The sequence below is a fragment of the Pteropus alecto genome, unplaced genomic scaffold (assembly GCF_000325575.1).
Source record: "Pteropus alecto unplaced genomic scaffold, ASM32557v1 scaffold479, whole genome shotgun sequence".
Classification (NCBI taxonomy): Eukaryota; Metazoa; Chordata; class Mammalia; order Chiroptera; family Pteropodidae; genus Pteropus; species Pteropus alecto.
The window spans coordinates 2397724-2408128 of record NW_006492031.1 but is presented as its reverse complement, the minus strand read 5'-3'; positions in this window follow the sequence as shown (position 1 = coordinate 2408128).

The following is a 10405-nucleotide window of genomic DNA, read 5'->3' as shown; positions in this document are numbered from 1 at the left end:
AGCTTTTTAAAAATTCACTCCCCTGACCAACTCATTGCATTAGGATTTGCTCCAGGTTCCCCTCATACTGGCAAGAATGTGCCCAATTTAGAAGCAAATGTTGCTCTTTCTTTCTTTAAAGGGATTCTGGAATCCAGGTACCAGCCTAGAAAGGGGGACATCTTTCCCAGAGAAGATCGAGAAAATCTCCAGGCAGCCAGGCTACTGGGACAACTTTCAATGTCCTTCTTTCACCATGCTGGAAAATCACAAATAGTACAAGCTTCTCCACTGAGGGGAAAAGAAGGTAGCATGGCTCTCATTTTACAGAGGAAAAAATAGCCTTTAGTGACTTACTCAAAGTCATATGTCCAATATATGTTGTCTAATATCTGAATCCAGATCTCCCTGCCTCTAAGATCTCAGATGGGAGACATCTCTGCTATGATGTGGCTAAATGACTTTGAACATGTTCCCACTCAGTGTCTCATGGATCATAGGGTTGAATATTCTTTATTGGATTGTCTGGTCCAGAGATTCTCAAACTTAAACATAATAGATCGATGAACCTTTTGAAAGAAAATTATATGCTTTAAGTTTTTTCATAGGAAAAATATCTTTAAAAACTCTGACACTGTTAATACAATTTCATAGAAGAGAGGATATTTTAATACTAGGAAAGTAAGAAATAATGTATTCCTTTAGTCATTCAATAAATATTTATCAACTATCTATTATATATGGGTATTTTTCTGGGTGTTGGTGGAAAAACAGAGAACAAGAACAACAAAGCCCTTGCCCTCTTGGAACTTAAGTTCCAGTGACATAATCTCAATAAAAGAAAGCTGTTTAAGTAAACTAAATTGAACTCTATAAAAGATTTATTATAGTGTCCTTACTGCTCTCTTTTCATCTTAATAAAAATCTTGTCATATGTCAGCATTGATTCACAGACCAGCATTTGAGAACACTGGATCTAAAGCAATTGTCTGCTTTCAGGGACAGAGCCCTATGTTACATCAGATGGAAGGAAATCAGATCAAAATCGAGATGCCGTCTGGATTCTCACAGGGCCTGGGGTTCATAGCTCAAATGGGAAATGGAGCGTGGCATTGTATACGGGCAGTACGAGCCAGATTTCTGCAAGTGAAACTTCTGGTGCTTCGGTTCAACCAGTAAAGTGGCATTTCCCACATCCCTTTACTTTGCCTGTTTTTTCTATAGCCTCACTGGTAAGTCTGGAACTCTTCCAAAGCATTCACAGCCTTCCATCTCTCAGCTCATTGTCAGCCCTGGGAGGCTGTCTAAGTTCATTTCACACTTAGGGAAAGTGAGCCCCGAGAAGAGGTTGCCTGGCAAAGCAGAAATGGCTTTAGGACCCATCTTAGCTCTTCTGCTTTTCATCCATAGGTCTACTCACAGGACAAGTCAGAGAGTCATCTCAGTTCAGAAGAGAAAAGGCCAGAAGTATATTCTTCAGGCCATTGTCACAACAACTTTGTTTCTTTCCCTTGATTGTTTGGATTATACCACTTCAGAATCACCCTCCCTACTCTGCCCAAAGCAATGCCCTAGGAGTTCAGGGAAGTAGGTTTGCATGGCTAGTATCTTACTTACTAAGCTGTCCAGCAGGCTTGGAAATGACAGAAAATAATTCAAACGCTGAAAAATTATGCCCAGAGCACAATGAAGAGACAGGAGCAAGGCAGTAGAAGCAGAAAGTCTGAGGCTGGGAGGCTGTTCAGTTAGCCCCCCAGGGCCACTGGAATCCTAAATGTGGAAATCAGAAGGCCAGAAGCCTTGTCCTAGCTTGGCAGTTGGAAAATAAACACCTAGCTTCCCCTGCTCTGCTTTAGAGAAAGGAAAGTCTGGCTGGCTGGCATATTTTGTGACATCGTGCCTCTCCTTTGGCCTCCAAGCAGGGCTGCATTTGCACCATTCCTACTGGCTGCCATTGGGCAGCACTCCTCTCCCTCCTTCCACCTGAATGCCTGCTCATAACCGTGCTCTTCCCAAGTCACCTCCCACGGAAGCCTTCCTTCTCTGGTCTGAGTGTGGTGCCCTCAAAAGTCTCATCTTGTTAACTATGGAATTTGTTCTCAGTAACTTGTGTTATTGCCATGAAGAAAGAGGACTTGGGTGACACTAAAAAATGGTGCCCAATACCAAGATTTTTGTTTGGCATTGAGAAATGTCAGTGAGGGAGATGCATCTTTTGTTGTTGTTGTTGTTTTATTCTAGAGGCTAAAGTTGAAAATGAATCTATGACCCTTTAGCCCATAGCAACTGAAAACAAAATGAAGAATCCCAGGAAGCGTAGTTGGGATAGAATAATATTCTTGTAATTAATGCTCCACCACGAACAATCTTCCACGTGCACAATCAAGAGGGAATCTTTTTTTTTTTAACTAGTAGAATATTTCCTTATTTTTTATATTGAGATAGGACTGATATATCACTTATATTCATTTCAGGTGTACAACATAATGATTTGATATTTGTATATATTGTGAAATGATTACCTCAATAAGCCTACTTAATATATATACATCACCTCACATAGTTACAAACTTATTTCTTATGATAAGAACTTTTTAGATCTATCTCTTAGTAAGTTTCAAATGTACAATACAGTATTATTAACTACAGTCATCATGCTGAAGGAAAAATCTTTTATATACAGCAGGGGTCTCCATACTCCAGTCCCCGGGCTGCAGACCAGTACTGGTCCATGGCCTTCGAGGAAATCAGTCACACGGCAAGAGGTGACCAGGGTAGCAAAGTTTCATCTGTATTTGCAGTCACTCCCCAGCGCTAGCATCACTGCCTCAGCTCCACCTCAAATTATCAGGCATTAGATTCTCAAAGGAGCACTGGTCCTTGGTACCAAAAAGGTTGGGGACTGCTGATATATAGCATTTATTATGCTATTTAATATATTGTCCATATATGTGACTAGCTTAGTTCCTACTGTCAGTATTACTCCATTCAGCATTATTCAGCTCACATTTGGAATGTTGTGTTCAGTTCAAGGCAGGCACTCTTTTAAAGTTCAGAGCTGCATAATAGTGAGAGGGTTAAAACACGATGTGTTAGGTGGAACAGTGTAGGTTCTGGGATATTTAGTCTGGGAAGAGACTACTCAGAGAAAACAGAGCTTTAAAAATTTAAAAAAACAAAATATTGGAAAGACTTCTCTGTAGTAGTGAGTTTTCTTCTATGTGATTCCAGAGTTCAGAATAGGGGTCAGTAGCAGAGGTTATCTGAAAGTAAATTGAAGCTTCATATGAGGAAGTCATTGAACTGTCTTGGATGTTTTAGGTGGGAAGCCTACTTTGGGGGGAGGTTGGACCAGATATCCTTTAAGGCTCTTTCCTGCTATAAAATTGTGATATATATATATATATATATATCTCATAATTCTATATATATATGAAATTGTGAGATATATATACACACACATACATATATGTGTATGTATATATACATACATACACATATATGTGCGTATGTGTGCGCGTGTGTGCATGTGTGTATATATATGTGTGTGTGCATGCATGTGTGTATAGCATATAGCTCTTCTCTGGTATCCAGAAATAGGTGTTTGTTTGTTTGTTTTTACTGAGAAAAATGTGGGTAAGATCATCCTCCGAAAGGACATTATTTGAGGAAATTTAGCGTGGTCCCAACATTGATCCACGTATAAAGAAGCATAAGCACATAACAGTAATGACTAATTTTTATTAAGTATTTACCACTAACCACTTTCCACGCACTGTCCCATTTAAAGCTCCCAACCATCCTGTGAAGAGGTAGGAACCATTTATTTATCCCCATTTTATAGATGAGACTGAGATTCCGAGAGGTCACAGATAATATTCCCAAGGGCACATAGCTAGGTAGAGCTGGGATGAGCATTCAGGTGTGTCTGATGAGTGGCCTTATAAATGAGGATGTGTGGTTTGTATTTAAACACAGGCATACATTCTAAACTGAGACCATATATATCTTACAGAGACCAGTTTTAAAAGACAGAACCATATAAGCAGCTGCTGCTGTCCAGTCACTGGCTCATGGGATGATGAGACTTGAGAGAGGGTGGTTTACCTTATCTTTTGAGTGAGTGTCTCGTCTTCCTTCCTTTAGGATGCACTTATGTCAACCTCACAGAGCACAGAGGCCCATGGCTATGCTGGGCATAAATAATCTCAGGTTTCTGTACTTGAAGCAAATAAAGTTTTCTGTGACTAACTTTTTTTTTTTTTTTTTTGGTATTTGTGTGTTCTGTATCCATATGTGTGTCTGCCTGTGGGTTTTTATTTTCCTAATAGCTGAACTCGGCATTGGGTAGCTGAGCTCTTTTCAGCAGGCAGAAGCTTCCAGATGAATGAGGATGGTTAAATGAGAGGAGATGCTTTCCATATTTTGTCTAAAACAATCACTTAATGGGCACAGGAAATTTCTGTGAAATGGGTGAATAGCATGGGTCCATTTTATCTGCCTCTCGATGAAGTAAAAGCCCGCTGGCTTTTAAGACCCAGGCAGCAAACAAAAAGTGGTCTTTATCCTCACGCACCAAATCTGTGCATCGGTAAAGTGCAGGCCCTGACAGGAATTTCAATTATTTAATCAAAAAGAAAATGAAAGAGGTCTTAAGTGTTGTGATGCGAAGACAGCCTTTTCATAGACCAATCTACTGTGCGCTCACATTGAATATGAAACAAAATGGGAAGGAAATTAAGGCAGCTTCGGCTTAAATCATGTGATTGCAAATAGTAAATTAGTTTCTCGATGTTTTCATTTAAGTGTTTAAGTGGAAGGTTTTATTCCTAATGTAGTGTAGTGACACAGAAGAGAACCCTCAGCCGCTTCCAGCTTTCCCATCCTCGCTTCAGTGATGCATTTGCCCTGGGGAGGGAGGGGGAGGAAGAGAGGCTAAGATGGAGAGAGAAGAGGAGGCAAAGCCTCAGTCACGTTAGGGTCCTTTTGTTTCAAATTGCTACCAAAGTACGCTTTCACAGCAAACTCATTAATCGAGCAGATGAGTAACGTCTGTTGAAAATGTACTAAGCAAAATGCATTTAATTTGGAAGGGAAATCAGGAACTGCATTAGTCAGAACATATAAATGGCAACATCATCCATTCGGCTGTTGTTTTGTTTGATGCGGACTTGCTGAATTTGTTTTTAAGGGATAAGGGTTAAGTAAAAATGAGCAACACTGAGCTTGAGAGAAAACATACCTTACAGGCTTTCAAAGGCTTCTGGGTGGTTTTGCTGGGGCTAAACCTGAAGCCTACTTTTGGGATGGGTGCAGATGTCACAGGAATCTCTTCAGAAAGCACTAATTGGGTTGGACTAAGTTGACCTCAGACTGACGCAACAAGTAGCTGTAGGTCATTTCTTTGCAAATGAGCATCCCTTTGTGTTTGTAATTAGGTTTGATTATTTGGCTGGGAGCTTACAGGGGTGCATGGTGGGAGGTCAGGCTCTGGGTTCACTCTGTAGACCAATAGTGAGTGAATTTTCAATATTAAGTTAGGCAATGAGGCTCAGCATCTCTGAGGGTTAGATTTGACTGCGCCCCTCCTGAATCCCACAGTAGGAGGAGAGTGGAGATAAGTGTCTTTAAACTGGCAACTGTCTTAGATCTGGCAGGATTAATGACCCTCAGCTTTGCCAGAGCATGTTTCAGTTTTAGTCATCCAAGCCCTTCCTCTTCCATTAAGCATTCCTTGCCCAGTGATCTTTTTTTTCCCCTAGACTAGAAGTCTAGAAGAAAGCTTTTGGTCTCTGTTTCTGTGTTGTTTTCCGGATACTGGTTATTGAGTATATGCTAACTTTTACCATTGTTCAACTTCCTTTTTATGGTTAAGTGATATTTTCACTCTTACATTTTTCTTTTTATTATGGACATTTTCAACAAATAAAAAAACAAAATAGTATAAGGAACTTCCATGTATCAATCACTAAAATTTAAGTTATTAACTTTTGTCATATTTGTTTCATCTTTCCCTTGCACTGATGTTTAATTAAATTCAGACATTCTGATGTTTTGTCCTAATTACTTAAGAATACACCTTTTTTTTTAAAAAAAGAGTGTTTTCCTATGTAATCACAATGCCATCATCATATCTAATAAAATTAACAATGATTATTTAATATCATTTAATACCTAGTTCATATTCAAATTTCCCCATTTCTCTAAAAGTTTTTTTTTTTTTAATGGTTGGTACATTCAAAGCAACATCCAATCAAAGACCATACACAGCATTTGATTTTGTCATTTAAGTCACCAGTCCTCACTTTATTCTGACTTTTCTTTATTTCCTTCAACAAGCATTGGCTTGTTGAAGGAAATAAAGAATTGCCCCATACAATGCTGGACCTCCTGGATTTGTCTGTCTGCTTCCAAGTAGTATAGTTTTCTATTGCTTTTCTATTCTTGTATTTTCTGTAACCTGCAGTTGGGTCTAAACTCGATTGGATTCAGGTTAAACATTTGGCAGTAATATTTTATAGGCACTAGTGTGTACTTCATGTAGCATCACAACAGGGGCACACATGGTGTCTGATCGTCCTATCATTGGGATGCTAATATTGATTAATGGGTTGAAGTGGTGACAGCCTGATTGCTTCTTATGAAGTTACACTTTCTTGTTTGTAAACAGGAAGTAATTCATAGGGTGATACTTTGTCATTATGCGAACATTAGTTTCTCTCATTCCACAGCCAAAATTATGGATTTTGGATGCTGCACTAGACAGTTTTCCTATTTTGTACAGCATTTGGTAGTGCAAGATATGCAGTAATATTCAAAAATACTGGTTGAAGGAGTTAATGAATAAGTGGATGCACGCATGAGGTTTTGACTGAATAAAATTAGAAATTTAACATAATGAAAAAATCTGCAAACCTACTTGTGACTGGTACATTAGGGAAAGGGTCCAACCTGTTGGGAGTTATGAAATACTAACACGTCACTGGATGTGGACTCAGGTTTTCTAGCCTCAGCTTTGTGACTAATTTGTTATGTGACTTTGGACAAATCCCTTACCTTCTCTGGAACTTATTTGTACAGCAAGAAATACAAAGAGGAAAAGTGTCTAAAGTTCTATCAGCCTTAGCATTCTAGAATTCTAAAAAATGTAAAGAGCTGTACGGGCCAGGTAATTAGAGCCTATAGATCTTGAATCCACTTGAATCTGGAGTTTTTACTGTGCACTCTTGGCTTGTGGTGTTTAACAAGCTTACAGTTATACCAACTACAGCTTGTTATCTGATAACCCACCATCCCAACCACTGCCACTTAGGATCTCTGCCCCATTTGATATTGAACTGGAAAGGTGACCAGGGATTGATTATCCTTCATGCCATTTTATAAACGATGGAAAACACTTGATTCTTTCCCCAGCAAAGTGAAATCTTCCAGGCTGGATCACCTACATGGCTCTTTCACCTATGCATTTACTTATTTACTCACTTATTCAGTCAGTTAGTCAATATTTGAGATCTTAACATGTGACAGACGTTGAACTAGATGCTTAAGATATAATTTGTCCTCCTTATGTAGAGTATACATTTTACAGAGAAACAGGTGATTAAGAGGCAATTGCAATACAGTGAGAAAAATATGATATCAGAAGTATGTGGTAGCACAGAGGCAGGGTACCTAACATACTTGGTGGTATTAGGAAAGGCTTCCAGGAGGAAGTGATTTGTTTTAACTGAGAATTGTACAGGAATAAGTCCGTGTTGTAATGACAGATGGCTAGAGTAATAAATGTTCCTGGCAGAGAGGGTATTATATACTAAGACTCAGGAATGGGAGAGAATATGGCATGTTAAAGAGTTTAGAGCACTGGGAAACTACCAAAGGTTTTTTTTTAATTTTTATTTTGCTAAAATATAAGTAACATACTACCAAAGGATTTTAAGCATGGACTAAATAATCAGATTTGCACATTTGACTCATCACTCTGGCTTGTGAAGAAAGGATTGGAATGAGTGACAAAAGATGAACAGAGACTGTTAACAATTAAGATCATGCCACTATCATGAGATTTGAAAGTCTTAAAAGCAGAGACCATGTTGTGTTTATATTTATATTTTCTAAGCTGCTACTACCATGCCTGACATTCATAGACATGACTAATAAATATTTGTTGAACAAATGAGTGGTTGTTTATTGACTGAATGGCTGAATGGACTTACATCTGGAAACACCAGTAATTTATTTTCTGCAATTTCTAGTACCTTTCCTTTAATTCTTCATGCAAAGAGACTTGAGATAAAATTTCCTAAATTATAACTCTGTTCAGAAAACTTGCATTGGCCCTTACAGTCACCCCACTGTCCTCAAAAGTAAGAACAAAGTCTTCTGATTATATTTCAAAGTACCACATTTCCAAGTACTACTCAAAGTCTTCACTTTATACTAACCTCAATATCCTGAGTATACAATATATTCTATCCCACCTGTGAGCATTTACTTGTACATGCTATTCTGAGCTAGAACATTTCCATCACCTGTTTCACCTGTACAAATTCTACCAATCCTTAGTGGTCTAGTTCTAGTACCTTGTCTTGCATGAAGCCTTCTACTCATTCATTATATTTGATAGATAATTTAAATAAAATTTTATAAAAATTTAAACAATACTAGTAATTTATTTATTTAAATTACAAGCAAAAATAAGCCTCAGTGGAAAGAGACAGTCTTTAGACCTGTGCAAGCCTGGGTTTGAAGACCTCTTTTGCCACTTACCAGATGTGTGATCTTCTAAGTGCCCTCTCTGAGCTTCAGTTTCTTGAAATGTAAAGTTAAACTAATTATGACTACTTTGCCATACAGATTAAAGAGATTATATTAAATCATGTAATACAATACCTATCACAAACTAAGGACTTAGAATCTATTATTCTTAATAATAATTAACATTTTCATCCTGTATTCAGTTTTTAAAGCTTTTTTGCATATTTTCCTGACAAAAGTCCCCACAATATAGTCTCTGAGGTAGATGACGTAATCCCACTTTACAGCTAGAATAACTAAGGCTCTCAAAGATTAAATGACTTACTAAAAAGAAGAGTATTGTCCTTAGATTATTTGTATGAGAATGACCTGGGGATCTCTAATATGCCACAGAGAGGAGTATAAATTGATGCTATCTTTTTGGAGTACAGTTCTGCAAAGCCAATCAAAATTACAAATTTGATCCAGCAATTCATTGTCTAAGAATTCCTACAGATATACTTGCCTGTGTGCAAAATAATATACGTGTATGGTTATTTATTGCATTTATTTATTGCAGCATTGTTTGTAATAGCAAAAGAGTGAAAAACATCTTAAATATCTTATTATCATCAAAGGGGACTGGTTAAATAAATAATGGTACAGCCATAAATATTATAATGTGCAACCCCCCAAAAAGTTAAGTAAAAAAAAAAAAACCAAGGTGCAAAAGAATATGTAATATGCAGCCCTTTGTTAAAAAAAAAAAGAGGAGAAAAAATGTGCGTATGTGTGAGGAATATATGCATATACACATATATTTCACCTATACATTCTTTTATTAATTTATATATAATATGTATTTCCTTAAAATTGGGAAGATAGCTAGAGAGTAATAGCAGTGATTGCCTCTAAAGGGAGAACCGAAGGATAGGGGAGATTCTTCCTCCATAATTTTTACAGTTTTTGACTTTTGAATTATTTGAATATATTTCAAATAATTGAAATAATTTCCTAACCTATAGGAAAAATGATGCACAGTCGAGTTGGGAAAACAGAACATGGTCATGAAAAGAGATAGAACATATCAATGTAGTATTTAGCTTATGCCAAGAGCCCACTGAGTGGTATATCTGCTTTTACTATGGTGACTAAGTACTGTGGATGGGAATGGGTTTTCTGAGGAAGAAGGGAATGAACTAGATCTAGATTTGGATGGAGATTATCTATGTAGATGGAGAGGTGATAAGAACAATCCTTCCAGAAAGAAGACAAATGAAAGGAATTTTTAATAATTGAGTTTTGTTAGATTAAGACCTCAGCTGCAAAGTGCAGGCTCTGTTTTAGTTTGGTTTTGAAAAGATTTTTTTCATATTCACTAATCCATATTACTTTCCCCTTCAAAACCCACACGATATTTTTTAAAGGCACACGGTATTACTACACCATCTGGAGGAGCTGCCTGCTTTCTAGCCTATAGAGAGGGATCTGGTAACCCATACTAAATGATTATTATTATTTTTTTACCTAGGAACTGTTAAATAATACTGCAGTCAATCATAAAAGTATTTTCATACCTATTTTGGGAGAGTCCAATACAGTGCATTGAAAATATTGAAGATACAGTACATAAAATTAAACCCTTGGCTTAAAAATGGAGGCAAGATTTTATACATACATATATATATATATA